Here is a 16,642-nt window from a genome sequence, read left to right as displayed (position 1 = left end):
GTTTACAGAGAGTAAACATATTGCCCCACACAATCTGGGTCCTCATTTTACCGACCTCGGAAGGATGGAAGGCTGAGTCAACCTTTGAGCCTACTGAGATTCCATCTGCCAAACTGCTGGCAGCCTGTGATCGGCAGAGGTATCTTGCAGTACTGCACTCTAACCACTGCACCACCAAGGCTCTTAATTGCAGGAGTTTGATAAGAATTCTGCTCTCCCCGTTGTTCTGCCGGGTTCTCTGGTAGGAGCCTCCCGAAAATTCAAGGGTACAAATTTCAGACACACACACGTTTGAAAATTCAAAACAATGTCCTTTATTTATTCATTCATTTTATTTATTTATTTTGTCCAATACACAATACATACTGGAAGAGGATAGACATGAAGTATTATATATAGAGAAAATATATAAAAGTAGAGGAGAAGATATATGATAGGGAGAAAAGATATATGATATGTGAGATAAGGAGAGACAATTGGACAGGGGACGAAAGGCAGGCTAGTGCACTTATGTACGCCCCTTACTGACCTCTTAGGAACCTGGAGAGGTCAATCGTGGAGAGTCTAAGGGAGAAATGTTGGGGGTTAGGGGTTGACACTACTGAGTCCGGTAATGAGTTCCACGCTTCGACAACTCGATTGCTAAAGTCATATTTTTTACAGCCAAGCTTGGATCGATGAATATTAAGTTTGAATCTGTTGCGAGCTCTTGTGTTGTTGCGGTCGAAGCCGAAGTAGTCATTGACAGGCAGGACGTTGCAGCATATGATTTTGTGGGCAATACTTAGATTGTGTTTTATCACAAAATTCAAAAGAAACAAAGCACCCTTTTAGCCGCCCCGAGTCTACGGAGAGGGGCGGCATACAAATCCAAGAAATAATAATAATAATAATAATAATAATAATAATAATAATAATAATAATAATAATAATAATAATGATGTCTGGAGGACAGAAGGAAAAGGGGGGACATGATCGAAACATTTAAATATATTAAAGGGTTAAATAAGGTCCAGAAGGGAAGTGTTTTTAATAGGAAAGTGAACACAAGAACAAGGGGACACAATCTGAGGTTAGTTGGGGGAAAGATCAAAAGCAACGTGAGAAAATATTATTTCCCTGAAAGAGTAGTAGATCCTTGGAACAAACTTCCAGCAGACGTGGTAGATAAATCCACAGTAACTGAATTTAAACATGCCTGGGATAAACATATATCCATCCTAAGATAAAATACAGAAAATAGTATAAGGGCAGACTAGATGGACCATGAGGTCTTTTTCTGCCGTCAGACTTCTATGTTTCTATGTTTCTATATTATTATTATATTATTATATTATTATTATTATTATTATTATTATTATTATTATTATTATATTTTATTATTATATTATTATTATATTTTATTATTATATTATTATTATTTATTATTGTTGTTGTTGTTATTATTATTATTATTATTATTATTATTATTATTATTATTATTATTATTATTGCAAAGAGCACATCATCATTTTTTGCTTCGAGGTGGTGGTGGAGAAGGGAGAAACACCCTCCCCAATCACCAAACCTTGTTTTCTTTCCACTTCGCTCAATCCCCTCTCCAGTTGGAACCCATGCGTGTGGGGTAGAAAAAAGAAATGGAAAAATGACCGGGCCCGACCTATCTGAGCTCAATGATTAATTGTTCAGAGTTTGCAGCCACACGATTGTGCCGGGATGCGCCTCCTAGGTGATACTAATTAGGCTCCTTATTCTTGGGGATGTCAACATCCTAGCGGGCAACAAGAGAGCCTATGCAACCATTTCGGTGGGGCCCGTCTCTGTTTATTACACACAATGTCAAGTGGTATTTAATTAGCCTTAAAGAAGCTGAAAGGAGAACGACACCACGGCTCGGGAAAGCAGGAATAGCTGGGCCTCCAATTCTGCCGAGGACTTGGGAGGATTTGGAGAAGATGTTTGTGTTGCTATGGCGATGGTTTTTCTACCTCTAACCCAGCCACATCCAATTCCAAGCAGGGATGGGAGACTGTCAGGATTAATACGAAACAGGGATCTGCGATCTTGGGCGGAGAAATCTCTGGCAGGTAGAAATTTACCCACCGGCCTGCTGGATTTCCATGATGGCATTTGAAGGTATCGGAGAGTGGTTTGTGTTAAGGTTTCCAAATGTAAAATAATGCACTTGGGGAAAAGGAATCCTTAGTCTGAGTATAGCATTGGCAGTTCCGTGTTAGCAAAAACTTCAGAAGAGAAGGATTTAGGGGTAGTGATTTCTGACAGTCTCAAAATGGGTGAGCAGTGTGGTCGGGCGGTAGGAAAAGCAAGTAGGATGCTTGGCTGCATAGCTAGAGGTATAACAAGCAGGAAGAGGGAGATTGTGATCCCCTTATATAGAGCGCTGGTGAGACCACATTTGGAGTACTGTGTTCAGTTCTGGAGACCTCACCTACAAAAAGATATTGACAAAATTGAACGGGTCCAAAGACGGGCTACAAGAATGGTGGAAGGTCTTAAGCATAAAACGTATCAGGAAAGACTTCATGAACTCAATCTGTATAGTCTGGAGGACAGAAGGAAAAGGTGGGGGGGGGCATGATCGAAACATTTAAATATGTTAAAGGGTTAAATAAGGTTCAGGAGGGAAGTGTTTTTAATAGGAAAGTGAACACAAGAACAAGGGGGCACAATCTGAAGTTAGTTGGGGGAAAGATCAAAAGCAACGTGAGAAAATATTATTTGACTGAAAGAGTAGTAGATGCTTGGAACAAACTTCCAGCAGACGTGGTTGGTAAATCCACAGGAACTGAATTTAAACATGCCTGGGATAAACATAGATCCATTGTAAAATAAAATACAGGAAATAGTATAAGGACAGACTAGATGGACCATGAGGTCTTTTTCTGCTGTCAGTCTTCTATGTTTCTATGTTTCTAAAAGTTGGGAGTGGCCTGTGTGGCTAAGGATAAACCACCCATTTGAGTTTCTCTCGAGTCTCTGACTGCTTTGGTCTTACAACTGGTCCCTTCCAAGGTCAGTTGAATGAGGACCCGGATTGATGGGGGCAAGAGGCTGATTCTGTAAACCGTTTAGAAAGGGCTATAAAAGCACTGTGAAGTCATATATAAGTCTGCTGTAGATGGAAAGGGAGGGAGGGAGGGAGGGAGGAAGGAAGGAAGGAAGGTTAAGGGGAGGTCAGAGGTCTCTCGGGTTTTTTTTCCTGAAATTTGACCTGGCCAGAAGGGCCTACTACCTCTGCAAGCAAGGAAGGAAAGAGGAGCAGGAGGAGGAGGAGGAAGAAGATGGTGAAGAAGAAGAAGATGATGATGATGATGATGAAAAAGAAGAAGATGGTGAAGAAGATGAAGAAGAAGAAGAAAAAGATGAAGATGAAGATGGTGAAGAAGAAGGAGAAGATGATGAAGAAGAAGAATAGGAGGAGAAAAAGGAGGAGGAAGAAGAGTTGGAAGAGGAAAAGGAGGAAGAGGAGGAGGAAGAAGAAGTAGATGATGATGAAGATGGTGAAGAAGATGGTGAACAAGAAGAAGATGATGATGAAGATGGTGAAGAAGAAGGAGAAGAATGAAGAAGAATAATAGGAGGAGAAAAAGGAGGAGGAGGAAGAAGAGTTGGAAGAGGAGGAAGAAGAAATAGATGATGATGAAGATGGTGAAGAAGAAGATGATGATGATGATGATGATGATTAAGGAGAAGGAGAAGACGATGAAGAAGATTAGGAGGAGGAGACAGAGGAGGAGAGGGAAGAGGAGTGGGAAGAGGAAAAGAAGGAAGAGGAAGAGGAGGAGGAAGAAGAAATAGATGATGATGAAGATGGTGAAGAAGAAGAAGAAGAAGAAGATGATGATGATTAAGGAGAAGGAGAAGACGATGAAGAAGATTAGGAGGAGGAGACAGAGGAGGAGAGGGAAGAGGAGTGGGAAGAAGAAAAGAAGGAAGAGGAGGAAAAGGAAAGGAAGAGGAGGAGGAGGAGGAGACAGAGGAGGAGAAGGAAGAGGAGTTGGAAGAGGAAAAGAAGGAAGAGGAGGGAAAGGAAAGGAAGAGGAGGAGGAGGAGACAGAGGAGGAGAAGGAAGAGGAGGAAGAGGAGGTTCTCCTGTGGCAGAAAACTGTATGTGATCTTAGTAGACATATGAAGCAGAAGCTACAAGCAATAAAATAAAGACTTTCAAACGATCTAATTCTATCAGACACTTTCCCCCACCACAATGGTAAATTTTCAAAGTCTTTATTTCCATTTATATATTGCATAACCCTATAATTGGGTGGGTGGGCAGAGGAGGAGAAAGCCTGCTCTGTGTACTTCTTCATGGCTAATTCTGATTGATTGCACATTGGGGCTTCGGATGACACTGATCCCTGTCTCTCCTAGGACCATCTGCTAAAAGGCATCAGCGCGGTTAGACAGCAGGAAGAAAAGACCCCATAGAAAACATTTCCCCACAGCTGAACTGGACACGGAGCGCATAATTCTCAGGCTACCTGACACCTCCATGCAACACCCTCCATCCAGGGTGTGAGATTTACAGGGGATTTACATTAACCCACGTGTGAGTCTGCAGGCAGCTGTCTGGTTCTCCATGGCAACTATGCAAATTGGAGGGTTCTTCCTCCCCCCTCCCCCCTTCTTCATTCCTTCCAAACTCACCCAAAATCCAGCATGCATAAATTTGGAGAAGTCTGGCCCAATGGATTTTCTGTGCACTTCTTTATGATGAGAAGGGGGCAAAGCATATATTCTTTCTTTCTATCTATCTATCTATCTATCTATCTATCTATCTATCTATCATCTATCTATCTATCTATCTATCCATCCATCCATCCATCCATCCACCTATCTATCTATCTATCTTTCTATCTATCTATCTATCTATCTATCTATCTATCTATCTATCTATCTATCTATCATCTATCTATTTTTGGAGTCTTTGGAGAGGGGTGGCATACAAATCTAATAAATAATAATTATATCTACCTATCTATCTATCTATCTATCTATTTTTGGAGTCTTTGGAGAGGGGTGGCATACAAATCTAATAAATAATAATTATATCTACCTATCTATCTATCTATCTATCTATCTATCTATCTATCTATCTCTATCTTTCTTTCTATCTATCTATCTATCTATCTATCTATCTATCTATCAACATAGAAGATTGACAGAAGAAAAAGACCTCGTGGTCTATCTAGTCTGCCCTTATACTATTTCCTGTATTTTATTTTAGGATGGATATATGTTTATCCCAGGCATTCAGTTACTGTGGATTTACCAACCATGTCTGCTGGAAGTTTGTTCAAAGCATCTACTACTACTCTACTAATCTATCTAGGTCTATCTATCTATCTATCTATCTATCTATCTATCTCTATCTCTATCTCTATCTCTATCTCTATCTCTATCTCTATCTCTATCTATCTATCTATCTATCTATCTATTTATCTATCTATCTATTTATCTATCTCTATCTCTCTATCTCTCTAATCTTTAGTACTAGATTTTATTTCTCAGAAATACCTGCGTCACTGTTTTAGCAGAACATAACCTCCTTCCATTTTCTTACTCACATTCCAAGTCTTGATTTTTATCAGCCTGGTAGCTTTTTCTGATTGGCTAGGAAAACAACCTAAGTCCTACATGATTGCTGATCGGCTACATTGGCCCAAAGAACAAGTTTGGCAAAAATTAAGAATTCATCCCAACATTGAGAAGAAAGCTAGAGGTGGCGTGCAAATGGTTAATTTTTCCTGCCTTGTTTTGTACAGAACCAAAGAGTCTTCTACTGTTATTAAGTCAATAATTAAGCGTATTTGAAATGGGAGCTGCAGCTTCCCTTTAAATGGGTTAATGATAGAAGGACTTGATCAAAATTGCTATGTTGATTTTATGTTAATGGGTATTTGACAATGAGCTGAACTATTAGCCGGGGATAAGTGGAACTAACTGCGCAGGCATTAGGACAAAATATAATTGAAAGACGCTGGGGAAGAATGAAAGAGTGGGGTTCCTGCCCTTTGGCAAAGGAGACTCACTCCTGAAAGTGAGACAATAGCGTGCAAACAGTGTGCAAATAACTGGGCAGGAGAGAGAAAGGAAGAGTAGCCCAAGGCGTGTTTAAAATTCAGCTCCATTGGAAAATTGCTGGAGGAGTGCGATAGGATCCTAAATGAGATTTTCTTTTAAACAATCATTGTTTCGTTATTATTAATGTTGCTTTATTAGCCATCCACCTCCAGGGGGTTCTTTTGATCTCTTTTAAAAATATATATATTTGTATTAAACTGATCAGAATATATAATATATTGAAAATAGTGGGAAAGAGGAAGGAAGGAAGGAAGATAAATAGATAGAAAGAAAGAAAAAGAGGGAAGGAAGGAAAGAGAGAGAGAAAGAGAATGAGAGAAAGGGAGAGAAAGAGAAAGATAGAAAGAAAGAGAGAAAGAGAAAGAAAGAAAGACAGAGAAAGGGAGAGAGAAAGAGAGAAAGAAAGAGAGAAAGAGAGAAAGATAAATAAGTAAGTAAGTAAGTAAGTAAGTAAGTAAGTAAGTAAGTAAGTAAGTAAGTAAGTAAATAAATAAGTAAATAAATGAATAAATAAATAAATAGCAATGAATGGAAACTAATCAAGAAGAGAACTAAGGAGAAATTCCCTGACAGTGAGAACAATTAATCAGTCGAAAAACTGATGAATTCTTGTGAATTCTCCAACACTGGAAGTTTTTAAAAAGAGATTGGGAAGCCATTTTTCTGTAATCACATAGGGTCTCCTGCTTGGGCAGAGGGCTAGACTAGAAGACCTCCAAGGTCCCTTCTATTATTCTGATTTCTGTTGCAGAAGTCTAACCCTCTGCTCATGCAGCGGACTCCATACCAATTTTAGATCAAATGGTTGTCCAATCTCTTCTTCAAAACTTCCAGTGATTCGCAACTTCTGGAGGCAAGCTGTTCCACTGGTTAATTGTTCTCATCGTCAGGAAAGTTCTCCTGAGTTCTAGATTGCTTCGCTCTGCGATGAGTCTCCATCCATTGCATCTTCTCCGCCTTCTGGTTCTTTGGAGACGAGATTGTCCCTTTCTTCTTTGTTACAGCCTCTCAAACTGAATAATCAAATTATCACAGATAATCCCCACTCAGTTAAAGACCTTGGTATGCTAATAACAAAAGATTTAAGTGCCAAAGCCCACTGCAACAACATAGCCAAGAAGGCTTCAAGAGTTGTAAACCTAATCCTATGTAGCTTCTGCTCTGGCAATCTCACACTACTTACCAGGGCTTACAAAACTTTTGCCAGACCCATCCTCGAATACAGCTCATCTGTTTGGAACCCATATCGCATCTCAGACATTAACACCTTTCAAAATGTCCAAAGATACTTCACCAGAAGAGCCCTTCACTCCTCTGCTCGAAATAGAATACCCTATGAGACTAGACTTTCAATCCTGGGCCTAGAAAGCGTAGAACTAAGATGCCTTAAACAAGATCTAAGTATTGCCCACAAGATCATATGCTGCAACGTCCTGCCTGTCGGCGACTACTTCAGCTTCAACCACAACAACACAAGAGCACACAACAGATTTAAACTTAATATTAACCGCTCCAAACTTGACTGTAAAAAATATGACTTCAGTAACTGAGTTGTCGAAGCGTGGAACTCATTACCGGACTCCATAGTGTCATCCCCAAACCCCCAACACTTTACCCTTAGATTATCTACGGTTGACCTCTCCAGATTCCTAAGAGGTCAGTAAGGGGCGAATACAAGTGCACTAGAGTGCCTTCCATCCCCTGTCCTATTGCTCTCCTATATCTCCTATACCTTTCTTCTATTCCTGTATCTCTTCTTCTATTCTTTCATTGATATGTTTTATTCCAATATCTTCTTTTCTATTATTTCTTAGATATATTTTACTATGAGTATCTCCTCTATAACCTTCATCATGTATTTTACTATGTGTATATAGATATATACCCACTAAAACCCTCATTGTGTATTGGACTAAATAAATAAATAAATAAATAAGTGAGTGAGTGAATGAATGAATGAATGAATGAATGAATGAATGAATGAATAAAAAATAAATATTGGAAGACTGCTGTCATGTCTCCCCTAGACCTGAGTGCAGATTCTGAAAGCTGAGTCTCAGATTTTTTTAGTGGAAGAGTTGAAAACAGAACCTCTCTCAAAAATTTATCAATCTCCCTCTAACCGGCTTTGGACTTCAACTCTCAGAATTCCCCAGCTAGCAAATGCTGGCTGGGGAATTCTGGGAGTTGAAGTCCAGATATATTCAAGTTGCCAAATTATTATTATTATTATTTATTGGATTTGTATGCTGCCCCTCTGGGAAACAGTAGCATCTCCTCTCATTCTGTTTATTTCAGTTGCTGAGACAGCTTCTTAATTTGCACGGGTGGCACCATAATTCTACCCTGTTTTGTTTTTTTAATTTAATTTTTTATTTTTTTAACAAAGGCAATAAAAATGACAGAGGAGTAAATTACGAAAGCCGCCTTGAAATCCCTTAGAGTGATTTCGTCAGTAACAGACAAAAAAAGCCCAAAATGCTTTTTTTCTTGAATTTGTCATAGATTTTCTGAGTTAGCAGAAGAGATAAACTCTATCGAACCTCAAACGTTTTCATTAAAAAGCCCGTGATCTGATTTCGGCTCGGGATGAGAACCCAATGAGAAATCGCAGCTGTCATTTGCGCAATTCCTGGTTTCCCTAATAATACAGGAACTATGCGCTTCGGGTTTGAAGCTTGAGAGATGCTCAATATTCTTGAGTTTGCTCATTTAATAAGCGTATTATCTTTCTACGTCTTCCGCTCCGCAGATATTGTACGGGATAGAATGGAATCCCCCAAATCTAACCATTGCATCAAGCTGTTCGGATCTTAGAAACATAGAAACATAGAAGTCTGACGGCAGAAAAAGACCTCATGGTCCATCTAGTCTGCCCTTATACTATTTCCTGTATTTTATCTTACGATGGATATATGTTTATCCCAGGCATGTTTAAATTCAGTTACTTTGGATTTATCTACCACGTCTGCTGGAAGTTTGTTCCAAGGATCTACTACTCTTTCAGTAAAATAATATTTTCTCACGTTGCTTTTGATCTTTCCCCCAACTAACTTCAGATTGTGTCCCCTTGTTCTTAGGTTCACTTTCCTATTAAAAACACTTCCCTCCTGGACCTTATTTAACCCTTTAATATATTTAAATGTTTCGATCATGTCCCCCCTTTTCCTTCTGTCCTCCAGACTATACAGATTGAGTTCATGAAGTCTTTCCTGATACGTTTTATGCTTAAGACCTTCCACCATTCTTGTAGCCCGTCTTTGGACCCGTTCAATTTTGTCAATATCTTTTTGTAGGTGAGGTCTCCAGAACTGAACACAGTATTCCAAATGTGGTCTCACCAGCACTCTATATAGCGGGATCATAATCTCCATCTTCCTGCTTGTTATACCCCTAGCTATGCAGCCTTGTCATGTTAAAACATATTATTCTGTGTCCAGAATCTGAAAATGGCATTTAATACAGCACAATTTCTGACTACTATGGTCCGACTGAGAACGGCATATGTGGGCCTGATTGTGGTAGGTTTCAGGAGTGATTCAGAAATATAATTTCATGTCACTGTATTCTATTTTACATATTTATGTATTAAATTATTATGCTTGAGCCTATACCTATTGTATTTTAACCCTACTCTCATTTTAAATTGTTTGTTTAGAATTTTATTGGTATTATGTGCTTGAACTTATAAGTTGATATGGCCTATAGGCTAATATATTATTATTATTATTATTATTATTATTATTATTATTATTATTATTATTATTTAGATTTGTATGCCGCCCCTCTCCGAAGACCCGGGGCGGCTCACAACATTGATAAAAACAATATTATAATGGCACAAATCTAATATTAAAAATAACTAAAAACCCTATCATAATTAAAAACCAAACAGCACATACATACCAAACATAAATTATAAGGAGCCTGGGGGAAAGATGTCTCAAATCCCCCATGCCTGGCGGTATAGGTGGGTCTTGAGTAGTTTACAGAAGACAAGGAGGGTGGGAGCAGTTCTAATCTCCGGGGGGAGTTGATTCCAGAGGGCCGGGGCCGCCACAGAGAAGGCTCTTCCCCTGGGGCCCGCCAGACGACATTGTTTAGTCGACGGGACCTGGAGAAGGCCAACTCTGTGGGACCTTATCAGTCGCTGGGATTCGTGCGGTAGCAGGTGGTTCCGGAGGTACTCTGGTCCACTGCCATGTAGGGCTTTAAAGGTCATAACCAACACTTTGAATTGTGACCGGAAATTGATCGGCAGCCAATGCAGGCTGATAGATAGATAGATAGATAGATAGATAGATAGAGAGAGAGAGAGAGAGAGAGAGAGAGAGAGAGAGAGAGAGAGAGAGAGAGAGAGATAGTCCCAAAAGTGCTGTGTCAAGAAGCAACTAGACTTTCTGGTTTCTCTTTGAAGACTTTTCGCCTCTCATCCAAGAAGCTTCTTTGATTCCATCTGAAGGTTAAGAAGACATTTTCAGTCGCAAAAGAAGCTCAAGGGTAGAACCGGTAAGAGGCAGAGTGAGACCTTTGACTGGATGTAGAGTCCAAGAGATGGATTCATGTGATCTTCAGAATGATCGGCCCTCAAGACGGACCAGATCAGGCAACAAATCCCGTACGTGGATGAGAGAAATGTGTTTTATTCAGATACACTAACAAAATCTTCCCTCCTCTTAGATCCCAAGGAGCTGTTGAGAGGCCTGTCTCGAGCCTCTTGTTAATACCCTCCCATCCCTTTGAGCGTCACATCTGCTTCAACATCTGTTGTAGCCTTAGCAGCATCTGGATGCCTTTTCTGAGGCCAACGTCTCTTCTGAGAAGAGAAGAGAAGAGAGAATTCAGAATAGAATGTAGTGGAGTGGAGTGAAGAGGAGAGAAGAGAAGAGAAGAGAAGAGAAGAGAGAAGAGAGTTGGGTAGAAAATGGAATGGAATGGAATCGAATAGAATAGAATAGAATTCTTTATTGGCCAGGTGTGATTGGACCTACTCCCTACTCCCTTATTTTCACTGATGATGTTACCTAGTTGTGTAATGAAACATCTTTTTTTAAAAAAGCAACCAAGATCTGGGACCACCAAGGACCCCACAGTCCTTCTCCTCCTCCTCCTCCTCCTCCTCCTCCTCCTCCTCCTCCTCCTCCTCCTCCTCTCCACACACCCCACTGCCTTCTAGCATGAAGATGTTACCTAGTTAGGTAATAAAACATCTGCCAAGAAACCAACCAAGCTCCCAGAACATCAAAGACCCCATAATCATCATTATCCTTCTCTTCCTCCTCCTCCTCCTCCTCCTCCTCCTCCACCACCACACTCCAGTCCCTTTCAGCACTGATGAATTCCCTGGAAGAAGCCAACCAAGTTCAAAGATTCAGTTCAACCCTGAGCTACAAGCACCCTCTTAGGTCGCTTTTCTGTTCTTCGTCACACCAACCATCGCTCCATTTGGGGGGAGTCTGGCTACTGCACCCATGTTGTGGTGTGCGCCAATCCCCCCGCTACCCCCATTTTGCAGAAAGCAGAAAGTTGCCAGATGGAGAAGGCTTCCCCCCCTCTCTTCTCTCTCTCTTCTCTCTCTCTTTTTTCTTCTCTTCTCTCTCTCTTTTCTCTTCTCTCTCTTCTCTCTTTTCTCTCTCTCTTCTCTCTTCTCTCTCTCTCTTCTCTCTTCTCTCTCTCTCTTCTCTCTTCTCTCTCTCTCTTCTCCCTTCTCTCCCTTCTCTCCTCTCTCTTCTCTCTATCTCCTCTTTCTCTCTCTCTCTCTTCTCTCTTCTCTCTCTCTCTTCTCTCTTCTCTTCTCTCTCTTCTCTCTCTTCTCTCTGTGTCTCTCCTCTCTTCTCTCTCTTCTCTCTCTCTCTTCTCTCTTCTCTCTCTTCTCTCTGTGTCTCTCCTCTCTTCTCTCTCTTCTCTCTCTCTCTTCTCTCTCTCTTCTCTCTCTCTCTGTTCTCTCTCTCTCCTCTCTCTCTCTCCTCTCTCCTCTCTCTCTCTCTCTTCTCTCTCTCTCTCCTAGGGAGGATTTAAATCCTGACAGCAGCATTGGCACCAATCACAAAACTGTCAGTGACTTCAAAGAAGCCAGCTTTCAGCGTCTCCTTTGCCGTTTGTTAGGCAGCTCGTCATCGGCACATCTCCAGAATCTGCAGCTGTATCTGTGGGAACAAATCTCACTCCTTTATTCCCCGGGATTGATTCCAGAGATGGCATCGGATTCTCCCCGTTTGCATCTGGGCCACCAGGGTGGCGGCGATTGTTGTCGTCGCCCTAGTTGGTGCGGTGGTGTGCACATTAACCTAAATGCGTAAGGTACTGCTGTGCAAAGAGGCGCATACGTGATGCGTGCAAATGCGATGCCAAACAACCTATTAAATACAGAGAGCTCTGCCAGGCCCACGCACAAAGGCGTCCGCTGCCTAAGCGGTGCTTTTGCTATTATGAGCATTTATAAACAGTCTAATCTTCGCATTATCTACTGTGAAAGGAAGTGTGTTTGCTTGCAAAAAGAGAAGGAGTTTGAGGAGGGGGAGAAGAGAAAGGGAAGAAGGAGGAGGAGAGGGAGGACAGGGGAAGGGAGGAGAAGGGGAAAGAAAAGAAGGAGAGGCAAAGAAAGGAAAAGGAGAAGGAACAGGATGAATGTGAGCTCCATGGTGCTTTCTGAGCTTGGGTTTCTTCTTGCAGATGTTTCCTTACCCAACTAGGTAACATCATCAGTATTAGAAGGGAGTGGGGATTGCAGAGGGGAGAAGGAGAAGAGGAGAAGGGGGGAAATGAGAGGTGAAGAAGGGAAGGAGGGAGAAAGGGAAGGAGGAAGAGGAGAAGAGAAGGAGGGAGAAAGGGAAGAAGGGAGGAGGAGGAGAGAAAGAGGGAGAAGGAGGAGGGAGAAAGGGAAGAAGAAAAAGAGGGAGAAGGGGAGAAGGAGAAAAGAAGGAAGGAGAAGGGGAAGGAGAAAAAGTAGAGAGGAAGAAGGGAGAAGGAAAAGAGGGGAAGGAGGGAGGAGGAGAAGAAGAGAAAGGGGGAGAAGGGGAAGGAGACGAGAAGGAGAAGAAGGAGGGAGAAGGGGAAGAAGAAGAGAAAGAGGGAGGAGGAGGAGAAAAGAAGGAGGGAGAAGGAAAAGGAGAAAAAAGAGAGAGGAAGAAGGGAGAAGGAGAAGGAAAAGAGGGGAAGGAGGGAGAAGGAGAAGAAGAGAAAGGGGAGAAGGGGAAGGAGACGAGAAGGAGGAGAAGGAGGGAGAAGGGAAAGAAGAAGAGAAAGAGGGAGAAGGAGGAGAAGGAGGAGAAAAGAAGGAGGGAGAAGGAAAAGGAGAAAAAAGAGAGAGGAAGAAGGGAGAAGGAGAAGGAAAAGAGGGGAAGGAGGGAGAAGGAGAAGAAGAGAAAGGGGGAGAAGGGGAAGGAGATGAGAAGGAGGAGAAGGAGGGAGAAGGGAAAGAAGAAGAGAAAGAGGGAGAAGGAGGAGAAGGAGGAGAAAAGAAGGAGGGAGAAGGAAAAGGAGAAAAAAGAGAGAGGAAGAAGGGAGAAGGAGAAGGAAAAGAGGGGAAGGAGGGAGAAGGAGAAGAAGAGAAAGGGGGAGAAGGGGAAGGAGATGAGAAAGAGAAGGAGGGAGAAGGGGAAGAAGAAGAGAAAGAGGGAGTAGGAGAAAAGAAGGAGGGAGAAGGAAAAGGAGAAAAAAGAGAGAGGAAGAAGGGAGAAGGAGAAGGAAAAGAGGGGAAGGAGGGAGAAGGAGAAGAAGAGAAAGGGGAGAAGGGGAAGGAGACGAGAAGGAGGAGAAGGAGGGAGAAGGGAAAGAAGAAGAGAAAGAGGGAGAAGGAGGAGAAGGAAGGAGAAAGGAGAAAAAGGAGAGGTGGAGAAGGAGAAGAAAAAGAGGGAGAAGGGGAAGGAGAAAGGAGATAAAGTAGAGGTGAAGGAGGGAGAAGGAGAAAGAAGAGAAGGAAAGAAACGGTGGTGGAAGAGAAGGAGAAGATGAAGGGGAAGGAGAAAGAGGAGGAGGAACTTAATGAGACCAATCTATGTATCAGGCCATAACATACCCTGCTAATGGATTCTGGTCCCCAAAGGGACATTAAGAACACGGCTTCATCTCTGGTACAGACTAATGTTGTTTATCGCAAGTTGCAGATATGCTAAATGCAGCACCCATTGCAACCGAAAAAACCAGGGTGGGCAGATCTCCGAAAGGGAGAAAGCAGGGCAGGAAAAGGTGGAGAGAAGCCTCCATGGGGCCTCTCTAGGAATCTCCTGGGACGAAACAGGGCCAGAAAAGATGGGGTGAAGCCTCCGTGGGGCCTCTCTAGGAATATCCTGGGACAAAAGAGGGCCGGAAAATGTGGGGGAAGCCTCCGTGGGGCCTCTCTTGGAATCTCCAGGGAGGAAACGGCCGGAAAAGGCGGGTTGAAACCTCTGTGGGGCCTCTCTAGGAATCTCCTGGGAGGAAACAGGGCCGGAAAAGGTGGGGAGAAGCCTCCATGGGGCCTCTCTAGGAATCTCCAGGCAGGAAACAGGGCCATAAAAGGCAGGGAGAAGCCTCCGTGGGGCCTCTCTAGGAATCTCCTGAGAGGAAACAGGGCCAGAAAAGGCATGGAGAAGCCCCCATGGGGCCTCTCTAGGAATCTCCAGGGAGGAAACAGGGCCAGAAAAGGCAGGGAGAAGCCTCTGTGGGGCCTCTCTAGGAATCTCCAGGGAGGAAACATGGCCAGAAAAGGCAGGGAAAAGCCTCCATGGGGCCTCTCTAGGAATCTCCAGGGAGGAAACATGGCCAGAAAAGGCAGGGAGAAGCCTCCGTGGGGCCTCTCTAGGAATCTCCTGGGAGGAAACAAGGCCTCCACCCTCCCTGTGGTTTCCCCAATCGCACACATTATTTGCTTTTACATTGGTTCCTATGGGAAAAATTCCTTCTTCTTACAAACGTTTCTACTTAAGAACCTGGTCACGGAACGAATTAAGTTCGTAAGTAGAGGCACCACTGTAGTACCTCCAGCTTGAGCAGCGGGTTGGATTAGAAGACTTCTAAGATCCCTTCCAAACTCTGTTATTCTGTATTCTGCAAGTCATTGCGCCTTTTCTTTTCATTCCGGTGAAGAGTTGGCTTTTGAACTTGGCAGCATCTGGCCAGACTTGGCCGCGATTGGAAAGGAAAGGGGATTGGCCCCGGTTGGCACTCGGGCGAGGGGCCTGCAGCCTAGACTAGGACATCACAACCCAGATCCCCGAAGACACCACAAACCACGGCTGTGAAGTCTATGGCTACGTCACTGGGAGTCAAGCGCAACCTCCTGAGAGTGTTTTGGCCTTTAATTAAGACTTTGAAAAGCCTCCAGAAAGGGAAGGGTTGAATCACAGGCCTCTGTACTTGAAAACTCGCTGAAACTGGAAAGAGAGAGAAGCAGCGTAGTAAGTTGCTGAAGTTTGTACCTCCAGTGAAAACTTGTCATTTAGCTAACCTGCTCAGCCCTGGATCAGAATATTTCTTTATTTCTTTCTTTCTTTATTTCTTTCTTTCTTTCTTTCTTTCTTTATTTCTTTCTTTCTTTCTTTATTTCTTTATTTCTTTATTATTTCTTTATTTCTTTATTTCTTTATTTCTTTTTATTTCTTTATTTCTTTATTTCTTTTTATTTCTTTATTTCTTTATTTCTTTATTTCTTTATTTCTTTATTTCTTTATTTCTTTTTATTTCTTTATTTCTTTTTATTTCTTTATTTCTTTATTTCTTTATTTCTTTATTTCTTTATTTCTTTATTTCTTTATTTCTTTATTTCTTTATTTCTTTATTTCTTTATTTCTTTATTTCTTTTTATTTCTTTATTTCTTTATTTCTTTATTTCTTTTTATTTCTTTATTTCTTTATTTCTTTATTTCTTTATTTCTTTATTTCTTTATTTCTTTATTTCTTTATTTCTTTATTTCTTTATTTCTTTATTTCTTTATTTCTTTATTTCTTTGATTTGATATTTTATTTGATTTGATTTGATTTGATTTGAATGCCACCCCTCTCCGTACCCAAGGACAATTTGTCTGGTCCCATTGGGAAGAGAAGCATCAAATATGCATCAAGTACATAGTAGTAGGTAGTAGATAGTAGATAGTAGTAGCTTTTCTATTTCACTCAGTTGTAGTAGTTCCCTCCCTTCCCTTCTCTTTCCTTCCTTTCTTCCCTTGCTTCCATTTCCCTCCCTCTCTTCTTTCCTCCTTCCTTTCCTTCCTTCCAACGTATAACTAGATTCCTTCTTTCCTTTCCTCCCTCCCTCCCTCCTTCCCCCCTTCCTTCCTTTTTTCCTTCCTATCCTATCCTATCCTATCCTATCCTGTCCTATATTCCTCCCTTTCTCAGTTGGCCTTCCTTCCTTCTTTCCTCCCATCATCCCTCCCTTCCTTCTAATATATAAGTAGATTGATTGATTGATCCTTTCTTTCTCTTTCTTTCTTTCTTTCCTTCTTTCCTTCTTTCTTTCCTTCAATCCTTCCTTCCTTCTTTCTTTCTTTCTTACTTTCCTTCCTTCCTTCCTTCCTTCTAACATATACGTAGATTGATTGATTGATTGATTCTTTCTTTC

Source organism: Erythrolamprus reginae, unplaced genomic scaffold (genome assembly GCF_031021105.1).
Source record: "Erythrolamprus reginae isolate rEryReg1 unplaced genomic scaffold, rEryReg1.hap1 H_3, whole genome shotgun sequence".
NCBI classification, from domain to species: domain Eukaryota; kingdom Metazoa; phylum Chordata; class Lepidosauria; order Squamata; family Dipsadidae; genus Erythrolamprus; species Erythrolamprus reginae.
Note: the sequence above shows the minus strand (reverse complement) of the source record.